This window comes from Anomaloglossus baeobatrachus, chromosome 6, assembly GCF_048569485.1.
Source record: "Anomaloglossus baeobatrachus isolate aAnoBae1 chromosome 6, aAnoBae1.hap1, whole genome shotgun sequence".
Taxonomy (NCBI): domain Eukaryota; kingdom Metazoa; phylum Chordata; class Amphibia; order Anura; family Aromobatidae; genus Anomaloglossus; species Anomaloglossus baeobatrachus.
This window is the reverse complement of record NC_134358.1, coordinates 68,566,910-68,593,749: the sequence shown is the minus strand read 5'-3', so window position 1 is coordinate 68,593,749 and position 26,840 is coordinate 68,566,910.

The following is a 26,840-nucleotide window of genomic DNA, read 5'->3' as shown; positions in this document are numbered from 1 at the left end:
TGCATTATAACATGTGATATGTTAAAGCTACAAGCTACAAACAGGAGCAAAGAATAGAAGAGGTTTTTTTTCCTTCTCCAATTAATTAAACGGAACACTGATTTGGTTCTGTGGAACTTTTTTCATGTGAATTTCCTTCTATAGCCATGTGATTACTCTGTCACAGTAGCTCATTGCTCCTATCTTCTTGTTCTAGTTTCTGCATAAACCATAAGAGATTGACACCCTATTTTTATATGCCCTATTATTGCATAATAATGTGCTAATGAAGGGATCCCTTAACCTTTACCACCTTCTATGAATCAAGACCAGAGATTTGCTATAAAGGCATTGGGTTTCTCAGTGATAGAATTGGCCATTTATTATAATATAGGCATGTAATACTACATTTCACCTGTAGTGGTCGCTGTAGGGCAAATGATTATCCAAAGACTACATTACCGGAAAATAAGTTATCCGCCTATAAATTGGAGGGGGTTTTTTTAACTCAAAGAGAGGCATTAGTTTGATAGGGACCCAGCAATAAGAGGTCGCCTTGACATTGGCTGTTGGGCTCACATAAAACTGGCCATTTTTGTGTGCTGAGTATCTCACTTTTTGCATGTTTTCCATAGTAGTAATGCATGTTTACATTCCAATATTCATTATTACACATATCTTAGTCCTACAGAGTGCAACTGTCTCCTTTTTGTTACTATATTTCATGTTCAGTTTGCACCTGTTCACATTAGAAAGGTAGGATGTGCCATCAGTCTATTTCTTTAATCACAGGCAATGTTACAGATGTTTCAGTCACAGCTCATCCCACCTGTCCATTGTAATCATTCTCTTTTCTTATAATGGGAATGGGGAAATGTAAACAAATGATGTAATCCAAACCATAGTCACAAGGCTGGTTACATTAATATGGGATGGGGACATTACTATAGGATGGGGATAAGGTAGGCACATTACTAAAGGATGGGGACAAGACTGGGGACATTACTATAGGATAGGAACAAGGTGGGCACATTACTATGGGATGGGGACAAGGCTGGGGATAGTACTATTGGATGGGGACATTACTATAGGATGGGGACAAGGTGGGCACATTACTATAGGATGGGGACAAGGCTGGGGATATTGCTATAGGATAGGGACAAGGTGGGTATATTACTATGGGATGGTGACAAGGCTGGGGACATTACAATATGATGGGGACAAGGTGGGCACATTACTATGGGATGACAAGGCTGGGGAAATTACTATAGGATGGGGACATTACTATAGGATGGGGACATTACTATAGGATATGAACAAGGTGGGCACATTACTATGGGATGGGGACAAGGCTGGGGACAGTACTATTGGATGGGGACATTACTATAGAACGAGGACAAGGTGGGTACATTACTATAGGATGGGGATAAGGCTGGGGACATTACTATAGCATAGGGACAAGGTGGGCACATTACTATGGGTTGGGGATAAGGCAGTGGACATTACTATAGGATTGGGGCATTACTATAGGATGGGGACATTACAAGTATGGGCACAACACTATTAGATGGGGACATTACTATAGAATGGGGACAAGGTGGGCACATTACTATAGGATGGGGACAAGGTGGACACATTACTTTAGGATAGGGACAAGGTGGGCACATTACTATAGAATGGGGACATTACTATAGGATGGGGACAAGGCTGGGGACATTTCTATAGGACGGGGACAAGGTGGGCACACTACTATAGGATGGGGACATTACTATAGGATGGACACCTTACTATTGGATGGGGACAAGGATGGCCACATTACTACAGGATGGGAACAAGGATGGCCACATTACTACAGGATGGGGACAAGGATGGGCACATTACTGCAGGATGGGGACAAGGATGGGCACATTACTATAGGATGGGGACTAGGAATGGGCACAGTACTACAGGATAGGGACATTACTACAAGGGGACAAGGATGGGGAACATTACTATAGGATGGGGATAAGGCTTGGGACATTACATTAGGATGGGGACAAGGTGGGCACATTACTATAGAATGGGGACATTACTATAGGATGGGGACATTACTACAGGATAGGGACAACGATGGGCACATTACTATAGGATGGGGACATTACTATAGGATGGGCACAGTACTACAGGAGAGGTACATTACTACAATGTGACAAGGATGGGGAACATTACTATAAGATGGGGACAAGGATGGATATATTACTACAGGAAGGGCACATTACTATAGGATGGGGACATTACTATAGGAAGGGGATAAGGCTGGGGACATTACTATAGGATGGGGACAAGGATTGGCACATTACTATAGAATGGGAACATTACTATAGGATGGGGACATTACTAAAGGATGTGGACAAGGATGAGGCACATTACTATAGGATGGGGACATTACTATAGGATGGAGACATTACTATAGGATTGGGGCAATGATGAGGCACATTACTACAAGATGGGGACAAAGATGGGGAACATTACTATAGGATGGGGACAAGGATGAGGCACATTACTACAGGATGGGGACAAGGATGAGGCACATTATTACAAGATGGGGACAAGGATGGGCAAATTATTACAAGATGGGGACAAGGATGGGCACATTACTGTAGGATGGAGAGTAGGATGGGGCACAATACTACAAGGGGACAATGATGGGCACATTACAACAAGATGGGGAACATTACTAAAAGATGTTGGCCAAAAGTATTATATGGTGCTAATTGCAACACTATTAGTTACAAGAAAGGGATAAAATGTTAAAAAAAAAAATTAAAAATAAGGCATGACATTTTTTTACCATCGAAAATGGTTTTTTTTTTTCAATATTTAAACAAAGAACGTGAACGTTTGTTATACCGTAATAAATAAGTGAAAAACATTCAAAACCAGTGATCCAAAGGTGTGTAAAAAAAAAATAAAATATGGTACCAATAAAAATGTCGTTTGTCCTACAAAGAATGCGGACCGCCAAATGATTTTTTTTCCTCTGTGCGTCCCATACACACAGCCAAGTTTGAGACCCCTGGCGTAGAACCTATAGGTATGACCAATTAGGTATAGTTGCTCAGCAATATACACTGATCATTCATAACATTAAATCACCTGCCTAATATTGCTCCCTCTTGTCCTACCAAAATAGCTGTTCTGGTAAGACTCATGTTCATATGACCTGTCATCCAAAGATAACATGGTTGTTGAAACCATAGCACTGCTGCATTCAGTGTGTAAACATCCCTCATTTCAGCACTGTATATAAAGCAAATGGGAATGCAGAAATGGTGAAATACTGTTTCTGCCTTTTCTTGTGCATGCCTGGATTTCTCTACACTACCAATATCTATACAACCTATTGTTCAGGTAGAAAAAGCCCATCAACGACCATCAGACAAAAGGCATATTTGTGGTCATTAAGGGATTAATGATCTTAGTTCCACAAAGGAATTTGAACTTACGAACATACTGTATTTCTATATTCTAGTGTAAGGTCTATATTCCAGTGTAAACTGTTGGGTGCTATTATGACTATAAGCGCCAAACACCGATATACTTATTTCATCATAGTTAAGCTGGTGTCACACTAAGCGACAGCGACAACGACGTCGCTGTTACGTCACCATTTTCGGTGACGTAACAGCGACCTTGTAAGTCGCTGTTATGATCGCTGCTCAGCTGTCAAACACAGCAGAAGCAGCGATCATAACGTCGCTGTGCTACATGTGCAGAGAGCAGGGAGCCGCGCTTAGCGCTGGCTCCTTGCTCTCCTAGGTACAGTACACATCGGGTTAATTAACCCGATGTGTGCTGCAGCTACATGTCACAGTGCAGAGAGCAAGGAGCCGCGCGCACTGCTTAGCGCTGGCTCCTTGCTCTCCTTGCTACAGTATACATCGGGTTAATTACCCGATGCATACTGCAGCTACATGTGCACAGAGCAGGAGCCGGCGCTGGCAGCAAGAGCGGCGGAGGCTGGTAACCAGCGTAAACATCGGGTAACCAGGGAAAGGTCTTCCCTTGGTTACCCGATGTTTACGCTGGTTACAGCTTACCGCAGCTGCCAGTGCCGGCTCCTGATCGCTTCATTTCGTCGCTCTCTCGCTGTCACACACAGCGATGTGTGTGTCACAGCGGGAGAGTGACGACCAAAAAATGAAGCTGGACATTCAGCAACGACCGGCGACCTCACAGCAGGGGCCAGGTCGTTGCTGGATGTCACACACAGCGACAGCGACGGGACGTCGCTGCAACGTCACAGAAAATGGTGACGTAGCAGCGACGTCGTTGTCGTCGTCGTTATGTGTGACACCAGCTTTAGGCTTCCAGCTATCATTGTAATTTATCAGCACAACAAAGTTGTGGTGTAGGGTCACTATGTGATGCTGTTACTTCTCACAGACAAAATGTTAGGCAGTACAGGTAAGAGGTCCAGGGTCAGACACCAAGAGAGCTCGTCATAAACAGAGGGATAAAACGGAGACGTTATCAAGTCACAGTCCAAGGTCAAACTTCCAGGAATGCAGCCGATCAATACAAAGGGGCTAGGCAAAACAGTTATTCAAGGTTGGGCAGCTAAAGATCATAAAACCAGAACACACGTAACAAAATACATGCCACCTAGATAAGGCTATGACTATCGATACTCAGACCACAAGCATCCAGCTAATTTGGCAAATTTGCCATGTAATTACTCAAAATATGAGATATCTGGAAGAAAACTCAGCACACCTCTGTCCTGAATTGGCACTGGGCTAATACTCAAAATACTAACAGCTCAGCATGCCCTTGAATCTATAAGGGCACCTGAGCTGGACACAGTGAGAGGTGGAATCGTGATAGTACCCCCTCTTCTAGGAGGGCCACTGAACCCCCAGGATTCCCAGGACACCTACAATGGAAGGCCTTGACCAAAGAATCAGTCTTCACAAAACGAGCCAGAACTCAGGATTTTTCCTCTGCTCCATATCCCCTCAAATGAACAAGATATCAGAGGGAATTTTGGACAATTTGACCCTCGCATTCCATTAAGCAAAACTGAACTAAACGGGAACAAGAGAGAGACAACACCGAGGGAGCAAACTGTTTTAACAAGGATCTGTGGAAAACATTCGGATTGCGAAGAGATGGAGGTGATTTTAATCTAAAGGCCACCAAATTGACTAACTCAAGAATCTCATAATAAATTTAGTACCCAACTTCGCCGATGGTACTTTGAGCCTAATATTTCTGGATGACAACAAAACTTTATCACCTACTTTGAAAACAGGACTCGATGAACATTTTCTATCAGCCTTCCATTTTTGGCGAAAATGAGCAACCCCAACCTCCCTCTAGGCATCCCCAAGTTTCTGTATAGCAACCTCCACTTCAGGACTCCCAGAACTCATCCTAGAAATCCAGAGCAACACTGATAAAGGAACAAAATTAGCCTGTTTGCTGAAACGGGCAACCACCACCCAAATAACAGTTTTCCCACCAGAGAAAAGTAAATCCGTGATGAAATCCATGGATAAAAGAGTCCAAGGTCATTCTGGAATTGACAATGGAGCCAATTCCATTGTTAGAGAATGCATAAACTTCACAAGCGAATACCAAATGTTTAATATCAGACTTCATAGATGGCCACCAAGAACGTTTAGCAATGTTTTTTTGTGTAGCTGTGACCAAAGATGACCACTCAAGATGGAATCATAAAACTCTTGTTACAGATGTAATCTTAGATACACCGGTACAAATATTTTGGTCCCTGAAGTAGCAGAAGGGGCCAAAGACTGCACTTTACATATGTCTGCTTCCTATACCAAGGACACCATGGAAACCACAACACCCTGAAGAAGAATGGAGTATAGAGGTTCTGGAGGAAAAACCGAATCAAGACTGTGTGATAAAGTAGCAGCCCCCATATTCTTGGATCCCAGCCTAAATGTAATAGAGAAATAAAATTTAGAAAAATTAAGGGCCATCTGGCCTGTCTTGGGGTCAACAGTTTAGCTGATTCAATGTAAGTAAAATTTTTATGATCCATCACCTCAGTGACTTTATGAACTGTCCCCTCCCAAAACTGTCTCCAATCTTCAAAAGCTCATTTAACAGCAAGAAAATTTCCTAGAGAAAAATGCACATGGTCACAAGTTGGTCTAAGTTTTGGAACCTTAAGATAATATGGCCTCTATCCCGACCTCTGAAGCATTCATCTCCACAATGAACAGTTCCTGGAGATCAGATTGGATTAACACAGGAACAGACACAAAACACTCTATCATTTTTTTAAGAGCTCCAATAGCATTTGGCGAGCAAATTTTAAGATCCTCCCCTTAGCTGTGAGGTCAGTAAGAGGTTTAACGATTTGAGAAAAACCCTAATACATTTTCCATAATAACTGGCAAATCCTAGAAAACGTTGCAATGCTTTAAGGTCCTGAGGTTGAACCCAATCATTTATGGCCTGCACTTTCCCAGGATACAGTTAGGTCCAGAAATATTTGGACAGTGACACAATTTTCGCGAGTTGGGCTCTGCATGCCACCACATTGGATTTGAAATGAAACCTCTACAACAGAATTCAAGTGCAGATTGTAACATTTAATTTGAAGGTTTGAACAAAAATATCTGATAGAAATTGTAGGAATTGTACACATTTCTTTACAAACACTCCACATTTTAGGAGGTCAAAAGTAATTGGACAAATAAACCAAACCCAAACAAAATATTTTTATTTTCAATATTTTGTTGCGAATCCTTTGGAGGCAATCACTGCCTTAAGTCTGGAACCCATGGACATCACCAAACGCTGGGTTTCCTCCTTCTTAATGCTTTGCCAGGCCTTTACAGCCGCAGCCTTCAGGTCTTGCTTGTTTGTGGGTCTTTCCGTCTTAAGTCTGGATTTGAGCAAGTGAAATGCATGCTCAATTGGGTTAAGATCTGGTGATTGACTTGGCCATTGCAGAATGTTCCACTTTTTTGCACTCATGAACTCCTGGGTAGCTTTGGCTGTATGCTTGGGGTCATTGTCCATCTGTACTATGAAGCGCCGTCCGATCAACTTTGCGGCATTTGGCTGAATCTGGGCTGAAAGTATATCCCGGTACACTTCAGAATTCATCCGGCTACTCTTGTCTGCTGTTATGTCATCAATAAACACAAGTGACCCAGTGCCATTGAAAGCCATGCATGCCCATGCCATCATGTTGCCTCCACCATGTTTTACAGAGGATGTGGTGTGCCTTGGATCATGTGCCGTTCCCTTTCTTCTCCAAACTTTTTTCTTCCCATCATTCTGGTACAGGTTGATCTTTGTCTCATCTGTCCATAGAATACTTTTCCAGAACTGAGCTGGCTTCATGAGGTGTTTTTCAGCAAATTTAACTCTGGCCTGTCTATTTTTTGAATTGATGAATGGTTTGCATCTAGATGTGAACCCTTTGTATTTACTTTCATGGAGTCTTCTCTTTACTGTTGACTTAGAGACAGATACACCTACTTCACTGAGAGTGTTCTGGACTTCATTTGATGTTGTGAACGGGTTCTTCTTCACCAAAGAAAGTATGCGGCGATCATCCACCACTGTTGTCATCCGTGGACGCCCAGGCCTTTTTGAGTTCCCAAGCTCACCAGTCAATTCCTTTTTTCTCAGAATGTACCCGACTGTTGATTTTGCTACTCCAAGCATGTCTGCTATCTCTCTGATGGATTTTTTCTTTTTTTTCAGCCTCAGGATGTTCTGCTTCACCTCAATTGAGAGTTCCTTAGACTGCATGTTGTCTGGTCATAGCAACAGCTTCCAAATGCAAAACCACACACCTGTAATCAACCCCAGACCTTTTAACTACTTCATTGATTACAGGTTAACGAGGGAGACGCCTTCAGAGTTAATTGCAGCCCTTAGAGTCCCTTGTCCAATTACTTTTGGTCCCTTGAAAAAGAGGAGGCTATGCATTACAGAGCTATGATTCCTAAACCCTTTCTCCGATTTGGATGTGAAAACTCTCATATTGCAGCTGGGAGTGTGCACTTTCAGCCCATATTATATATATAATTGTATTTCTGAACATGTTTTTGTAAACAGCTAAAATAACAAAACTTGTGTCACTGTCCAAATATTTCTGGACCTAACTGTATATTTTAAACTTTTCTTCCAATACAATGAACCCCAAGAACAAAATCTCCTGAACAGAAAAGTAAATTTCTCCAATTAAGTACACAAACAATTTTCTCTCAGCCTTTGTAATACAAAGTAGACATGTTCATAGTGAGAATTCAGATTGGCAAAAAAAAAAATAGGATATCATCAAGATATACCACAATAAACATTCCAATACAACCAGAAAATATATATTTCATAAAGTTTTTAAATACTGCTGGAACATTAGTGAACCCGAAATGCATAGTAAGATTTTTAAACATACCCTCTGAAGTTAAAAACACAGTTTTCCACACTACTGGATCACCACGCACAAAGATCTGTATCGCTCTAACAAAGCTAGAGCTATAGTCGGCATGAGGGAGCAGGTGCCACCATCTTTTAATTGGCAGAGGCGGCTTTGATAGGTCTTCAACAACCAGCAGCAATTCATAAGCCAGCAAGAATTAACGTCTGCTAGATCGATCACCAGTGAGTACAAAACTGGTTGACTCCTGGTAATGCAAAAGCACCAGGTGTCGTTTCAGACAGTCTGAAGGTGGCAAGACACCTGATGATATTAGAGCAGAACACTGCATGACATCAACGTTATAAAATTCTGTGACTCACCTGTAGGTTCAAAGTGCTCAGTACACCTCTAAATAACTTCCTTGAAGAGTGTAGATTCCAAAATGGGGTCATTTGTGGGCGTTTACACTGTTCAGGCACTGTTTACACTGTTCAGGCATTGTTCAGGCACATAAGAGGTTCTTCAAAAGCAGCAAGCTATCAATTTCAGCCAATATTGTGCTCCAAAAGTCAAATTGTATTCCTTCCTTTCCGAACTGTACTGTGTGCCCAAACAGTAGTTTCCACCCCAAATAGGGCATCAGCATATTCAGGAGAAATTGCACAACAAATTGTATGCTCCAGTCTCTTTTGTTACCCTTGTGAAAGTTAAAAATTTGGGGCATCAGCAACTACTTGTGGGAAAAATGTGATTTTCATTTTCATGGCTTAATGTGATTAAATTCTGTGAAGAGTGTGAGCCGAGGGTCTTGCGATCAGATCACAGCTGCGGAGAAGAGGGTGGAGCACTTTCTCCCTCTCCTCTGCGGCCTGTCTCTGTGTACATCGCACTGCGGTTGGATGACATGCGAGTTCAGTGTGATGTTTCACTCACTCCCATAGACTTCTATGGGTGTGCGTGAGCCAAGACTCGCTGCCAATCACAGCATGCTGCGATTCATTTTTCAAGCCGATGTGACGCCCTGGACTAGCCAGGTAGTCACAGTTAGGCCCTTGCACAACACCCATCCCCAAATAAGGTGACATCAGCCAACCTACTAAACCCTAGTCACCTTCCTCTGGGTTTGATGTCCACACCAAGGGGGCGGAGCCAGGTGGTTGGCCACGCCCACCTAGGAGTTCACAGGCCCAGAGGCAGGAACACCCAAGCAGATTAGTTGGAGGAGAGGAAGAGAGCAGTTGTGACAGTGGAAGGAATAAATCTGTCAGTGTCCTGGGTAGGAGCCCGGGCACTTTGGCTAGGAGGCAGACGGTGGTGGGCATCTGCAGGAGTCGGGAAGACAGCCTGTTGGAACCGTAGGTGACCGGGACAGGGTAGTGGCCCGCCGGTACCGAACCGGGGAACCGACTGGAAACCGGAGCACACATGGGGGTACTCAGACCCTGAAACGCGGTCATGAAACTACCGGACCCCGTTAATTAACTGATTGAGGTCAGGACTCTAGGTTCATTCCCACCCAAGTCCCGAAATAAGGCAACAGCCCACCGATTCCGGATAACGGCCACCGCCCAGGCTAAGAGATCCAAGGGGCCAGTGCCTGCGGGCAAAACGGGCTCTCCCGACATACACGCCGGGGAGTGGGACTCCCATTGTTCGTTGCTAAGGCACGGCTGTCCACAGCTACAAAGAGGTGCAGGAGAAAGGCGGACACCACCAGCTTGTTTGGGGAACCTGAAGCAGCCGGCTGCGGGCACCGACCACCATCTTTTTGGTTTACCAGAGACTCCCGTGTATCTGTCAGAGTGAGTACCATTGTGCCCTCAGGCCACGCACCGTCCTGCCCCGCTGAGCACCGACATCGCATCACATCAAACGGGTCCCGGGGCCACCACCCCTGCCCACGGAGGGGTTAACATCACAAGCTGCAGCAACATCTCCCCCGGGGTGCCTAGTAAACAGCAGCGGTGGTGCCTACATTCGCCACAAACCCGTGGGTGGCATCACGAACTCTAAATCTAAAAACCCCCTTCAAAGCACCAGCCCCCTTGCAGAGCGACATGACCCCCGGTCCGGAGGCATTCGAGCCACCGACACACAGCCGAGCGTGGGGCGGTACACCAACATGGCATGAGAAATCAATCACAGATGGACACTGCTTCATAGTTTTGCACAGCTGCGATTGCAAGCCGATGTTTTATCAGATTGCACTCATCTGTGCAAAACGCTAGTGGAACCCAATTAACCTGCAAATTAACCATATATCTGCAGGTTCATACCATTATCCGATGTAACAGGTTTCTTTTACTGGATTGGGCACTATATATACTATTTGCAACATTTAAGTGATGAAGTTTCAAAAAGAACTAAAGTTGCAAAAGTTAGAACTATGTAATGTTTGTCTTCTCATGCCACCCTGAGAGGACATTGACCATCTTCAGAGTGTTTGTTAGCAGCGCCACCATCTATCTGTCAGGTCCTTTACATGGACATAACAAAATGCATACCAAACCAATACTTGGCAGGTGTTGTGTTAATACGGTGAATGTTGCCTGCTTGCTTTTCAGAATTGATCTTTTCAGTCACCGTAAAGTTTTGAAGAAGAACTTGAACAGCAAAAAAAACTTATCTGAATAATTCCATGCACATTGTTGAAAATTCACAATTTGGAACACAAATTTAGAAGGTTAAACATGGAATTATTCATAACCCTAGCTGGCACGTGAATTTTCAAGGCAGTTAGCCAAGCAGACTATATCTGCACGCACAGGTGAGAAAACATCCCCAATCTTAAAAAATGAAAACATTCATAAATCAAAACAGAAAATTCTGTGCGAGAAATCTTAATATTTGTGCCAACTTTTTTTCCGCTGAATTGGACAAGAGTCAGCTGACTTCTCTGACAGACGCACATGCTCAGTTTGACAATATCAATTAACATCCAAGGTAAATGTGTTCTGGAAATGATATTTCAATTTTGTCTATCTTTTGGCTACAAATAAGCAGCTCTAATTGTAGTGAATATGGTGATCAGCAAGAAAAACTTTAGTTGCAAAAAGACTTGTGGCATTTGCTTGAAAGTGTTTCTACTTTTATGAAAAGCGCACAATGTAGGTTATTCATGGTAAAATACTGGAAATGGAGGTTTAAAAATACATTTTGGGGAATCTATAAATTTAATTAAAAGCTTGAAACTAACAGAAAAAAATCTTAGGATGATTTCACACTAGACAAAACCAGAAGTTCAGGTTTGCTGGGTTCAGCTAGACTGTGGATAAAGTTCAGTTTGAGACCCGGACTTCACACATTCAGCCAGCCATAAAGAGATCACTTCCAGAGGAGGGAGGGCAAAGTTTGTTTTTATAGGGAAACTCTACACCCATTAACGTTGTTGTTACCCCCAGTGAGAGCCATTCAGACATTGTAAGTGGCTCCCACTGGACTGAGCACTGAGCGCACTCGAGCACAAAGATGCTCTATCAAGTGGCTTGCATACATAAAGCACCCAAACTCCGTCTTCAGTATGAACATCAAACTTTACGATTCGGGTTCGCTCATTTCTAGACAGAACATTTGAATAGTGCTTGCAGAAACACCATGATTTTCATGCATTGTAACAAAATATTTTTGAAGGCGTTGTCTTTTTATTGAAACCTTTCTCTATTCATTTTTTTTCCGAATTAGGAGCTCCTTGGAAAATACATGCAAATACGGCACACCTAGACCATGCTATATTTTAAAAAATAATAAAGGCACAAAAGGCAAAGTTTTAAGGTTTTCATTCATAACTTTTCTTTTCTGAAAAACACAATTTTTTTGCAGTCTGCCTTACTCGCTATATGCTAATGATTTACATTGTCAGAGGAACAAAGGAAGCCCCAGAGTATCACTGAGCCACCACCATGCTTCACTGTATGTCGGATAAAGGAACCAGAAGGTTTTGAAAAGCGTAGATTATAAATAAACTGCATGTCATCCATTCCTTGCCTGATGTGATACTTTTTGGAGTATCAGTAGCGCAAAACATGTCCATTTTTTCCTGATATCTATCGACTAGTGATGGGCGAACCCGAACTGTAAAATTCGGGGTCCGTACCGAGCACATAGTGTTTGTGTACACGATCCTGAAGATGAGCTTTCCTGGGAAGCTCGTGTTACAGTTCGAGTCCAGGGGCTGTAAAAAAAGCACATTATTAAAAAGCATTATGATTATACTTACATGTCCCGTGACGCATCCTGCATACTATGTCTCCTGGCCACTTGTGTTTCTGATCATTGCTGTGCACCGGGTAACCACCACTGACTACAGGACTTTCCATAACATCATTGCCATGTGATCAGTCTGGTTTGAATGTTGTACAGACATTGGCTTACAGACTGGTCACATGGCTATGATGTCATGGAAGGTCCTATTAACTTTTGGGGGTATTCATTGCACTGCTCATCACTTGGCAGCGGTGACGTCAGGATTCACCCGAGTCCATGGCTCATGGATGCGATTGAACATTGACTGTCACTGTGTGAGACTTGCATCACATCACCCGGAACGGCGCACACTCTGCCGATAGGAGCAGGTCGGCTACATTGCTCTACCTGCTTCTTGCTCTGTAGAGATACTTGTTTGTACAGAGTGATGAAGCAGAGCTGACATTGCTCTCTCTGCTTCTCACTCTGTAGAGACACTTGTCTATACAGAGCGATGAAGCAGAGCTGACATTGCTCTTCCTGTGGACTACATCGGACTAAGGATTTTTTATAATAAAGATGGAGTCCCTAAATTTTTTTTGTTTTATTTCTAATAAAACATTTTTTTCTATGTGTTGTGTTTTTTTTTTACTGTTTACTCATGTTAAATTCATGGTGGCCATGTCTAATTTGGCGTGACACCTTGAGTTTTGGGCTTCATACCAGGTGAGAAAGCTGGTATTAACTCCTTTATTGCCCAGCGTGCCACCGCAATCAGGGCCGCTGGACGAGCCGGGTAAAGCACTTTGAAATAGTGCTGAGAAACAATGTGCCATTTCCAGGGGTGGCTTCAGATTTTAATGTGGGGAGCCCCGAACACTTGGGCCTTACCACGCTGAGAATCCTAGCCTCCAGCTGACTGGCTTTACCTGATATGGCGGGAGCTCATGCATTTTTTTAAAAATTATTTTTAAAAAAATTTGCTTTATTTGCGCTGAGAATCAAAAATACCACAGAGTGCTACGTCATTTTTTAAATTATTTATTTTTACACTATTATATGTGTGAGGGACCCAATAGCCAATCACAGATGCTGTCACGCAGAATGGGCGTCTGTGATTGGCTGTTGGAGTAACCTGAAATCTGCCCATACATTCTAGATGCTAGAATGTATGGGCTGGTTTCAGGTTACTCCAGCATTCAATCACAGATGTCCACAACGAGACAGAAAAAATATTTTATTAGAAACAAAACAGAAGACATTTAGGACTTCATCTTTATTACTAAAAAAAAAACCTCCGACGTAGTCCAAAGGCGGACGAGCATCTTCAGCTCTGCTACATCTGACTTACAGGACTGTTGTGAATGTCAGTTATGCTTTTGCTACTGTGAGGCTCCCTCTTGTGACCAGGAATGGTTTGGTCAGAGACCAGGTGTGTTGAGCAATGGGCGTTTCCATTGCTAACTCTCTACCTATTTAAACCCTGGTCTGATAGCAGGCTATGCCGGATGTCAGTTGTTCTTTGTTCACCAGCCTGCTTCATTCTGCTCCACACCACATCTACCCCAGATAAGTGCTTGGCTCTTTATTTGTTGTTTGGTTCTTTTTGATCTTATCTGAGTTTATCATTTACTGTGGTTGTTTTCAGTTTATTTGCATGCAGGGATCTTCCCTCTCAGCTGCTTAGCTGGGATGCTTCCTGCAGCTATGTTTGGAGTATTGTTCCTATTAGTCCATGTGTTTGTTACTTCTTGAATTTGTAATGGTTCCTGCTTTCTGTTCATTGGTATGACAAGAGCGCCTGGTATAGGAAGCAGTTCTTTTTACTATGTACTATGAGGTTTTTGGATTTTTGCAGGGTTTTTCTCTGGCCACCATCAGTCCCTTTCTTGTCCTATTTAGTCAGTAGGGCCTCACCTTTTGCTAATCCTATCATCTATCTGTGTATTGTGTTTTCCTATATCACCGCAGTCTTCGAATGTGGGGGGCTTGCTATTCTTTATCTATTTTCTGAGGCAGAGAGTTATTCATCTTTCCTTCCTTTAGGATAGCTAGTTTTCCGGCTGGGTTCGTGGTGCACAGGATGTTAGTTCACCCCTCGGCTACTTCTAGTTGTGATGGTTAGTAGGGGGATGGCGGCCAGATTAGTTGCCAATGCTCATGTCACCTTTTACCAATGATTTTTGGTGGTCTTCCATAGTTCCGGATCATAACACAGGACCTTCCTTGATGTCATAGCCTTGTGACCAATCTGGTGGGAATGTTGTTACCTTGTGGGTTACAGGACCTTCCGTGATATCATAGCCATGTGACCAGTCTGTAACTCAATGTCTGTACAACATTCACACCAGACTGGTCACATGGCTATAGTAAAAAGAATCCCAGCACTCAAAATGAAGACAAGGGGGGAATTATGCAAAAGTGAATTTATTGATACACTGCAAAAGGAACCTAACCAGAGCAACAGCACCAACGTTTCGGCATAGAGCCTTTCTCAAGGTTCTTGCATCACTGGTCAGAGTAAGGAACCACGGGTCTCGAAGGACAACCGGGGGTTTGCAAATAATGGCAAGGTTCCACACGTTTTTGCAGGGTATGCTCGTGGGTGAAGGGGTGACAGGATCACAATGTGAGGTGAGAGGACGCCTGCAGAAGAGATCCGGGACTGGCATCAGTGGCAGGGAGAGAGGCTGCAGCGTGTGGAACCTTGCCATTATTTGCAAACCCCCGGTTGTCCTTTGAGACCCGTGGTTCCTTACTCTGACCAGTGATGCAACAACCTTGAGAAAGGCTCTATGCCGAAACGTTGGTGCTGTTGCTCTGGTTAGGTTCCTTTTGCAGTGTATCAATAAATTCACTTTTGCATAATTCCCCCCTTGTCTTCATTTTGAGTGCTGGGATTCTTTTTACTATATGATTCTTTATCCCATTAGCACCTTCAGTGTATGTGGTGAAGCCTGTAATTTCTATATATTGTGGTCACATGGCTATGACATCATGGAAGGTCCTGTATGTCAGTGGTGGTTACCCAGGGGCACAGTAATGATCGGACCCAGAAGCAGAGGTGGCATGGAGACAGAGTCTGCAGGACGTGTCGCTGGACTGGTAAATATAATGACAATGTTTATTATTAACTATATTCTTTATTTTACACCCCCCCCCCCCGCCTCATCATATAACAAGTTTGGTGTTCGGACGCAAGTTTGCGTTATCTCAGAACCCGAACTTGAACTTTACAAATTGTTCGGGCGAGGCTCCCGAACACAAACATCAGGGGGTTCGCCCATCACTACTATCGACTTATACGACAAGACCCGCAACAGCTGTTTGATATTTTTAAAGGTGTGGTGCCCACACACTCTTTAAGGTGAGTGTACTTTTACTTGTTTTAAACATACTGTATTTTTCAGATTATAAGACGCACTTTTCCTCCCAAAAAATTTGACGGAAAAAAGGGTGCATCTTTTAATCTGAATGTAGCTTACCGGGGTGGTGGAGAGTGGTAATAGGAGGCAAGAGAGATGCTGCGGGCCGCGTGCGATATGCTGCAGGTCTACTGCAGGTGGTGCTGTGGGCTTTCTGCGGGCAGTGCTGCTGACAGTGAGGAAGGGGCCGCCATTCTCAAAATGTTGGCGGTGCAGGTTTCAAATAATGGCATCCGGAGTCAGCGCGTGCATACAGTAGATGGAGCTCTTGGTTCAAGATCTCATCTGCGCACACGCTGCATTCGGCCCATTGATTCCCTGCAGCAGATTTAAGGAAAATGGTGCTCGAAGGTAGCGTATGCGTAGATGAAATCTTGGATTGTCATTGAGCCGAGAGCTACGCTGACTCTGGGGGTCATTTCTTTAAAGCCCGCATTGCTGACAGTTTCTGGATGCTCCTACTGTCTCACAGTGCCCTCAGTGAGCATCTGAGACACCCGCTGCACTGCCCGCAGTATCACCCTACTCCACCACACCCTACTCGACCACCGCTACTGCCTCCTGTGGCCCCGGTAAGACAGCACCTGATTATAAGACGCACCCCATATTTTTTTCCCCAAATTTAGGGTGCGTCTTATAATCCAATGAGTCTTATAAAACGAAAAGTACAGTATCCACAGAGATTAGACCCTATTACGCATTCTTATATTTCCAGCTTGTTACATAATACATAATTTATAGCAAACAGTGAGAACATACAATCTCCTTGCAGATGTTTTCCATGGTGGGATTGAACCCAAGACCTCAAGGTTGCAAAGTAACAGTGTTAGTGCTAACCAGTAGAAAAGTAATGGACAATCCTTTTCAAAAAAATGATCTGATGGTAAAAAGGCGGAGATTCACTTTAAGGTGGACTCCACAGGCTGTCTTAGTATAGTTTTCAATAGTATTAAATCATATCATTTGTGTATAGGAATTCTATCTCCTAATCCACTTCAACTTGCATCCACTTCTGCCCAATGCACCTCTCTCACGACTGACAAAATATAATGGAAACAAATGAATAGAGAGGCTCAGAGGAAACTGGATGCCAAAAGATCACAGTCTGTAATTGCATCAGCGCAACACAATGTTTAAAATAAGTTCAAGAACAGTGATAAGGATGAAGATGATGTTATCTGCGGGATAAGAGAGGCCATTAACATACACCAGAGTGTTTTCAATCACTTAATCAGAAAACCCTTTTCCTGAGCACTGTCTTTTGTCTATGTGCCATGAACAAACATAAACATTTTGGCTTTCCTTGCATCCTTCCCTGATAATAGGCTCTTACGCAAAGGCTCATCCCACCTCAAAGGAGAAAGGAGGAATAGATGGAACATCAGTGTCGATAGATATGGTGACAATCTGTCAACATTTACCTTATGATTTTAAGTTTACTACATATTTTGTTGTATTAAGACCATGATTTATTAAGACTTGTTTTGATGCAAATTATGATGAATTTGTCAGGCGTCCTTGGCAACATCCCATTCCATTGGACACAAAGTGTACAAATATGTAGGAAATGTACAGCTCACCGTCATGAGTGTGTCCCTCCTGGGGGAGATCTCAGGCGAGTCTGGAATCAGAAGGTCCCAGTGTACCACCCAGCGGCCGAGCCGCTCGGATCCGGAGCCGCAGTGGCTCGAGGGGTCTCCGGACCCAGGGAGTTTGCGCAGACACTCGAATTTCAAAAGAAAAGGGGGGATATATACAAGGGATTAAAAGTTCGAGACGCCACCCTCGGTGCGTGGTAATGTGAGAGACCACCGCTGCTGTTGGGGAGCCCTGTGACGGTGTTGAAGCAGCAGGATGTTTAACCCCTCCGTGGGTAGGGATTTTGGTGTCCCGGGGCCCGTTGGGGTAGTTGGCGGATGGGGTACCGTTGGGGATAGGAGAAGGGTTTCAGTGTACTCACTCAGTCCAGAAATAACCACACCGACAGCTTGTAAACCAGATTTCTGAGCACCACTGCAGCTTAGAGGGAGCACGCTTGGGTCCGTGCCCTTGGTGTTGCGGTTAGTCTGTGGCCCTTTCCTTGACACCTGTGTTTCTCTTTGGACCCTCAAGTCTGGAACTTTTTTGGTCCCGCTCACCCGTATGGCTAACAGAGTGAGCTTGCTCTCAGGGTTCATGCATAGGATTTCTTTGGACTGTATTGGGAAAGTCCTATCCCATCGGTGCACTAGTACCCCAATTTTGGAGGGGGTTGGGGATGACACTTGAAGTCTTCACCCCCGTCGGGTAAATTACCAGGACGCGTGAAGCTACTTTCCAGCCTAGGGTCCACGTACCCCATCGTGCCCTGGCCCCTGCCCAGTGAAAGCTCAAGGCCGCCGGCTGCCCTCCTCGGCAGTCCGTGCCCATTGACACAATCCCCTGCGACCGGGGTTCCAGCTCCTACCAGGCCCAGACCAACGACTGCCACCTAGCCACTACAGAAGCCCAGCTCCCTGACCTCTACTCACGAGGGTCACCTTCACCTCCTCTCCTTTCACTCTCCTCTTCTCAACTCTCACTGCTCAACTGTCACTTTTCCACTCTCCCCTACCAATCCCCCATGTGGGCGGCCCTATTTCCTTCAGGCCCCCCAATGGTGTGTCTGGTGGGTACAGTGTAAAGTGTCTCTGATTGGCTCAGCTGTTAGCAACACCAAAGGACCAGGACCCGTAACCAAGGACGGTGGATACTGTGCTGAAGGGCAGATTGCACAATACCCTGTGACGACCTGGTAGGCCAGGGCGTCACACCAGTGCCTCATTACTTGCATATCCACTACTCATACTTGAATGACTTACTTGCTTGTATGAATGCTTGAATTGCTTGAATGAATACTTGCTTGTATTGCTGTTAGGGTTAAGCATCCTTTCCTATTTGGCTGCTGGCTGTAGCTTTAATCCCATGTACGACCGGTTTACTACCACATCCCTTCACTATATAAAGTCATGTGTCTGATCAGCTGATGCCGGTGATAGAAACTGACTCCTCATTTCTATGTGGAGCACTTTCAAAGGAGCCTGCCTCTGGAAGAAGCTTTTTGTCTTGTGTCATTTTGCAGCTGTGGTGTTAGCTGCATAATAGCTGTCTGGAGTGTTTCCCCTTTTTGTGTCTATTTACCCTATCTGTTTTCCTACCCTTGTGTTTCTTTATTGTAAAGGTGAGACTAGCACTTTTGCCAGCCTGGTCACTAGCCATGGCGATTTTAAGGCAAACAAGGGCTTAGGAACGTAACCGGAACGTAAGAAAGAACCCGTATAGGGATGTCAGGGATTGCAGGGTACAGCCTCGGGTGAGTGCAGTTGTTGACCCTGCTCCCCTCTCCCTAGTGCTAGAGCACTCCATTGTATTGTGGCCCCAATGTACCCTGTGTGTTGCGGCACTTGCTGGTGTTTTTGCTTGTACATATATGCCCCCCCGCGTCAGCAGCCAGGCTGCTCGGATCCAGATCCGCGGTGGCTCAAGTGGTTTCCGGACTCGGCGGGGGTTGGGGTCGCATGGCCACTCAAATAAAAGGGGGGATATTTACATGGGGCTGTTTGGTTAAAGTTCATGACGCCACCCGTGGTGTGTTGTAAGGGTGAAGTACCACCGCCACCGCTGCAGCTGGGAGTACCTGGTGGCGATGGAGTCGGCAGCCAGGTGTTTAACCCCTCCACAGGTAGGGGGGATGCCCCGGGACTGGGTGATGGTGTCGGGGAGGTGCCATTGGGCCAGTAAGGGTTAATTGCATACTCACTCAGTCCAATAACGCTGATGCTGACAACCGTGGTAAACCAAAGTTCTTGATGCCACTGTAGCAGGGAGGGAGCACGCCTGGATCTCGTGCCCATTGGTTTTGTTTGTTAGCCTGTGACCTTAACCTTGGCACCTCTTGTCTGTAGTTGGTCCCTTTTAGCATGAAACTAAACGGGTCCCGCTCACCAGTATGGCTAACTGGGTGAGCTTGCTCTCAGGGTTCACGCTTGGGATTTTCTGGACTATGCAGTGGGAAAGTCCTATCTCCCTCGTTGCGCTAGTACCCTGATTTTGGAGCGGATAGAGAACGGATCTTGAAGGCTCCATCCTCGTCGGGTAAATTACCAGGACGCCTGAAGCTGCTTCCTGGCCTAGGGTCCACGTACCCTGTTGTGCCCTGGCCCCTGCCCGGTGATGGCACAAGGCCGCCGGCTGTCCTCCTCGACAGTCCGTGCCCCTTGTCACGATCCCCTGCGACCGGGGTCCAGCTCCTACCAGGCCCAGACCAACGTCTGCCACCTAATAGTCTAAAGGAGCCCAGCTCCTGACCTCTCCTCTCGAGAGTCACTGCTTAACTGACTTGTGACCTCTCCTCTTGAGAGTCACTCCTCAACTCACTGTCTCCTGACACTCCTAACCTCCCCTAAACCAACCCCCCAAGTGGCCAACCCTATTCCCTTCAGGCTGTCCACTGGTGTGTCTGGTGGGTGTGGTGCAGAGTGTTCCTAGGGTTTTGATTAGCTTGTTCTTATCAACACCAGAGGTCGGGGACCCGTAATCAAGGGGTGGATATCATGCAGAAGGGCAGATTGCACAATACCCTGTGACGACCTGTTAGGCCAGGGCGTCACACATGGTAAAACCCTGCTTGTCACTGCGTGATGTTAGCACCGGTCCACTTTTTATTCCGGACCTGAAAACCTATCCAGGAGGGCCAGATTGGATCCTGTAGATGCCCTTGCAGAACGGGTGCAGAATCTGTCCTTTTATGTGGCAGACCTGTGATCCAAGGTTTTGCAACCACACTAGTGGGTCGCGGGTCTGGTAGCCAGTTATAATATCTGAACCCAATCTGGCCCTCCTGGATAGGTTTTCAGGAGGCTGGGATAGGTTTTTTGTTTTCCTGGAGGCCTGCAATCTATACTTTAAGCTCCGTCTACACTCTTACTGGAATGAGGAACAACATGTGGGGATTGGGATATCATTTGTTAAGGGAGACCTGCAATCCTGAGCTCTTTCTCTTTCGACCAACTCTCTGTCACTTCGGTAGGTTGACAAGGTGTTTATTGCCCTAGGTCTCATCTGCGGCGACCCTGACTGTGTTTCCCTTGCTGAGTCTCAACTACACAAGCTTCAGCAGGGAGACTGGCGGAGGAGGAATTTTGTTCCGAATTCCAGAGATGGGCCACTGACACTAAATGCCGCTTTACATGCTGCGATCTTGCTAGTGAGATCGCTAGCGTGCACACCCACCCCCATAGTTTGTACATCACGGGCAAATCGCTGCCCGTGGCACACAAAATCACGCGGACCCATCACACTACTTACCTGCCCAGCGACGTCGCTGTGACCGGCGAACCGCCTCCTTTCTAAGGGGGCGGTTTGTTCGGTGTCACAGCGACGTCACTAAGCGGCCACCCAATAGAAGCGGAGGGGCGGAGATAAGCGGGACGTAACATCCCGCCCACCTCCTTCCTTCCTTATTGCCGGCGGCCGCAGGTAAGGTGAGGTTCCACGTTTCTGCGGTGTCACACGTAGCGATGTGTGCTGCCACAGAAACAAGGAACAACATCGTACCTGCAGCAGCAACGATAATTGGGAATAGGGGGGATGTCACCGATTAGCAATTTTGAACGTTTTTGCGATGATTCACAATCGCTCATAGGTGTCACACACAACGACATCGCTAACGCGGCTGTATGTGCGTCACAAATTCCGTGACCCCAACAACATCGCTTTAGTGATGCGTAGCATGTAAAGCGGCCTTAAGTGGAATGACCCGGCTCTTAGGAGTTATGTTTGCCAGGGTCTGTCAGATAGGCTCAAGGATGCTTTGGTGTATATTAAACACCTGATACATTGGAGGTCGCCATGACTCTGGCCATACGTACTGATAAACGCCTCAGAGAGAGGCCTATAATGACTCTACACCCTGTAGTGATGCCTAAGGCTGATGTCCTCTCCATAAGTTCTGATGAACCCATTCAGTTAGGTGGGCTTTCTCTCAGTCTGGGTGGGTCCCTTGTGGTTCGTTGCGAGTCAGGGGTGTGCTTTCTTTTGTGGTTGTAGACATCATTTTATTGGAGCCTGTCATTCATGCTCTAAGCAAAGGAAGTCAGTGGGAAAATTTTGACTCTGGGTTGTGTGGAGGATTTCAACCTGGGCGTAAATATTTCCTCCACTTCTGTGTTTCAGTTTATTCTACCTGCTGAGGTTGTCATAGGTAACAAAACTGAGACCATCTCTGTCCTTTTGGATAGTAGGCAGGAGCTAACAGGGTGGATTCTCGGATTGCATGGCTCATGGCCTCTTCTCCTGTGGGTTTTTTGTTGAAAAAAAAGATGAAGGTCTACGTCCTTGTTTAGACTTTCGCAAGTTGAATCAAATAACCATATGTGACCCTTATCCTCTCCCTATCATCCCTAATTTATTTAATTTGATTGTTGTTGCTAAATGATTTTCAAAGTTGAATCTCAGGGGGGCTTAAATCTGGTAAGGATCAGAGAAAGGGATGAGTAAAAAACAGCCTTTAACACACCTGAGGGGCATTATGAAAACCTGCTCATGCCTTTTGGTTTGACGAATGCCCCCACCGCTTTGCAACATTTTGTCAATTACATTTTTCATTACATGATGGGTAGATTTGTGATTATACTGCATATCTTGATGATATTTTGATTTATTCGTTCGATCTCAAGACACATCAGGCACACGTCAGGCAGGTTTTACAGATATTACGTAACATTACACTGTATACTAAACTTTCTTGGTGTCATCTGTGGGTTTCCGGATGGATCCAGTCAAGGTCTGTGCTGTTCGGGAGTTGTATCCTCCTAAAAATCTGAAATCACTAGAATGCTTTCTGGGGTTTGCCAATTAATACAAGAAGTTCATCCGAAACTTCTCATTGATTGTCAAACCTCTCACAGATATGACTAAGAAAGGTACGGGTTTCACGAGATGGTCTGACCTTGCCCACCAGACTTTCTCTTCCTTGAAGAGATGCTTTGCTACAGCACCTGTGCTCATCCAAACCGATGCCTCACAACCACTTATTGTTGAGGTTGATGCATCCAAAGTGGGGGTTTGGTCAGTGTTATCGCAAGGGAAATCTCATGGTAAGTGGCATCCATGCGGATTTTTCTCAAAGAAGTTGTTGCCATCTGAAAGGAACTATGATATTTGCAATAAGAAACTTTTGGCCATTAAACTGGCATTTGAGGAATAGCGCCACTTTTTGGAGGGGAAGCTCACCTTGTCACTGTCATTACCTATCATAAAAACCTTCTGTAACTCAAATCTGCTACACTCCTTAACACGCTAGGTGGTCCTTTTCTTTTACCAGATCTAACTTTGTGGCTACCTATTGACTTTGAGTGAAAAATGTCAAAGCTGATGCTTTTTCCCAGAGTGTTTCTTAGGGGGAGGTAGCTTGGATGATTCTGCTTCTATTTCACAGGAGAGGGTGATCATTAATGCTGCATGTTCTGAGCTAAAAGGTAGGATCCTGAAGGCTCAGGGGGGCACGCCTACTTCTTGACCCACAGTAAAATTGTTCATACCACTGCAATTGTGCCTCAAAATTTTGAAGGACCATCATAAACTAGTCATAGCAGGGCACCCAGGTAATAAATCAAACTTTGACCTAATTTCTTGTCATTTTTGGTGGCTTAGGTTGCATAAAGATGTAGTGGAATTTGTGTCAACCTGTAATGTCTGCGCTCAATCTAAGGGGTACTTTGCACACTACGATATCACAGGTGCGATGTCGGTGGGGTCAAATCGAAAGTGACGCACATCCGGCGTCGCTGTCGATATCGTAGTGTGTAAATCCTTTATGATACTATTAACGAGCGCAAAAGCGTCGTAATCGTATCATTGGTGTAGTGTCTGACATTTCTATAATGTAGCTGCAGCGACGGTACGATGTTGTTCCTTGTTTCTGCGGCAGCACACATCGCTGTGTGTGAAGTCGCAGGAGCGAGGAACATCTCCTACCTGCATCACCGTGGCTCACGCCGGCTATGCGGAAGGACGGAGGTGAGTGGGATGTTTACGTCCCGCTCATCTCCGCCCCTCCGCTTCTATTGGCTGCCTGCCGTGTGACGTCGCTGTGACGCCGCACGACCCGCCCCCTTAGTAAGGAGGCGGTTCGCTGGCCATAGCGATGTCGCAGGGCAGGTGAGTGCATGTGAAGCTGCCGTAGCGATAATGTTCGCTACGGCAGCAATCACAAGATATCGCTGCTGCAACGGGGGCGGGGATTATCGCGCTCAGCATCGCAAGCATCGGCTTGCGATGTCGTAGTGTGCAAAGTACCCCTAAGACCCCGCATAAGTGTCTGTCCAGGTCTCTCCTACCTATTATTATACCCAATAGACCATGGACTCTTGTATCTTTGGACTTCATTATTGACCTTACTTCAAATGCTGATAAAACAGTGATCTTAGTAGTGGTGGATAGGTTCAGTAACATGGCGCACTTCTTTGCTCTACTGGCTCACCCTAATTCTAAAAAAATAGCTCATGTGTTTATGTCTAAAATAATGAAACTTCATGGGGTTCCCTCCGATGTGGTGTCAGACCAGGGGACCCAGTTTGTCTCTAAATTGTGGAGGGCTTTTGTTCTCGTCTGGGGATACATCTTTCTTTTTCCTCAGCGTTCCATCCCCAATTCAACAGGCAGAGGGAACACTTAAATCATAATTTAGAAACCTACACTGTGTGCAGACATATTAGGTAAATAAGTATTTTGATCACATGATAATTTTTATACATGTTGTCCTACTCCAAGCTGTATAGGCTGAGAGCCAACTACCAATTAAGTAAATCAGGTGATGTGCATCTCCGTAATGAGGAGGGGTGTGGTGTAACGATATCAACACCAAATATAAGGGGTGCATACTTATTAGGCAACTTCCTTTCCTTTGGCAAAATGGGTCAGACGAGAGATTTGACGGCCTCTGAAAAGTCCAAAATTGTGAGATGTCTTGCAGAGGGATGCAGCAGTTTTGAAATTGCTAAACTTTTGAAGTGTGATCACCGAACAATCAAGCGTTTCATGGCAAATAGCCAACAGGGTCGCAAGAAGCGTGTTTGGCAAAAAAGGCACAAAATAACTGCCCATGAATTGAGGAAAATCAAGCGTGAAGCTGCCAAGATGCCATTTGCCACCAGTTTGGCCATATTTCAGAGCTGCAACATTACTGGAGTATCAAAAAGCACAAGGTGTGCCATACTCAGGGACATAGCCAAGCTAAGGAAGGCTGAAAAACCACCACCTTTGAAAAAGATACATAAGATAAAACATCAAGACTGGGCCAAGAAATATCTTAAGAATGATTTTTCAAAGGTTTATGGACTGATGAAATGAGAGTGACTCTTGATGGGCAAGATGGATGGGCCAGAGGCTGGAAATATATTTGGGTAAGTTAAGTTGCCTAATAATCCTGCACAGGAATAGTCACAGTACCTGCACAAACAGATATCCTCCTAAGATAGCCAAATCTAAAAAACCCCACTTCACCTTCCAAAAATATTAAGCTTTGATAAATATGAGTCTTTTGGGTTGATTGAGAACATAGTTGTTGATCAACAATAAAAAAAATCCTCTAAATACAACTTGCCTAATAAGTCTGCACCCAGTGTATCTAAGAAATTTTATGTCAGATAACTAGTAAAATTGGCCGTCTTACCTACTATTGGCTAAATTTGCTTTAAATAATCCTCACAATTAGTCCACTAGCAAGTTACCCTTTTTTGGTGCCTATGGTTTCATCCTCGATACTGTGCATTCAGTAGAGAAGGGTCTTCAAGTGTCCCTGGGGAGGAACGATTCTCCGCATCACTCTCTTCTATTTGATATGCAGTGCTGAACAACCGTACGATGATGGGGGATAGGTACAAACCCATGCCTGACAAGACGTTCATCAGGTCCGGACCTATGTGTGAATGATTTTGCATGGTTGGCCTCTAGGAATATTAACCCCTTAACGACCGCGGGCAGTAATATTACGTCCTAGCGGTCATAGTGTTACTGCCCGCAGTTTGCTGCCAGCAGCTTGCAGCAATTGGCGCACATCTCAGCTAATTTTTACAGCTGAGATGTGTGCCTGCCAGGCACAAGCAGAATCGTTATCTGCCTGTACCGTTTAACCCCTTAAATGGCGCTGTCAATATGTGACAGCACCATTATAATGTCATCGGCAGTAAACATTAACTCACCGGCCATGTGAGTTCCGGTGGTTGTCATGGTAGCACAGGGTAATGTGATGACTCCTGTAGCTCACATGACTCACTTTCTGTTTCACCCGGCCGAGAGCTGGGTGAGACATGAAATGAGCATATCTGCTATTCACAGCTGTGTAGCTGTGATCAGCAGATATGGCAGAGAGATCAGATTGCTAATCCATATAGTCCCCTAGGGGGACTAGTAAAATAAAAAAAGTAAAAAAAGTTTTAAAAAATTTAAAATAATCAAAAAACCTAAAAGTTCAAATCACCCCCCCTTTTGCGCCATTGAAAATTAAAGGGTTAAGAAAATAAAAAATATACACATATTTGGTATCGCTGCATTCAAAAATGCCTGATCTATCAAAATATAAAATCAATTAATCTGATCGGTAAACGGCGTAGTGGCAAAAAAATCCAAACCCCAAAATTACACTTTTTGGTCGCCACAAATTTTGCCCTAAATGCAATAAAGTGCGATCAAAACTTAGCATCTGCGCAAAAAATGGTATAATTAAAAACGTCTGCTTGAGACGCAAAAAATAAGCCATCACTGAGCCATAGATCCCGAAAAATGAGACCGCTACGGTCACGGAATATGGAGTAAAACGTGCTCCACTTTTTTTGACAAAT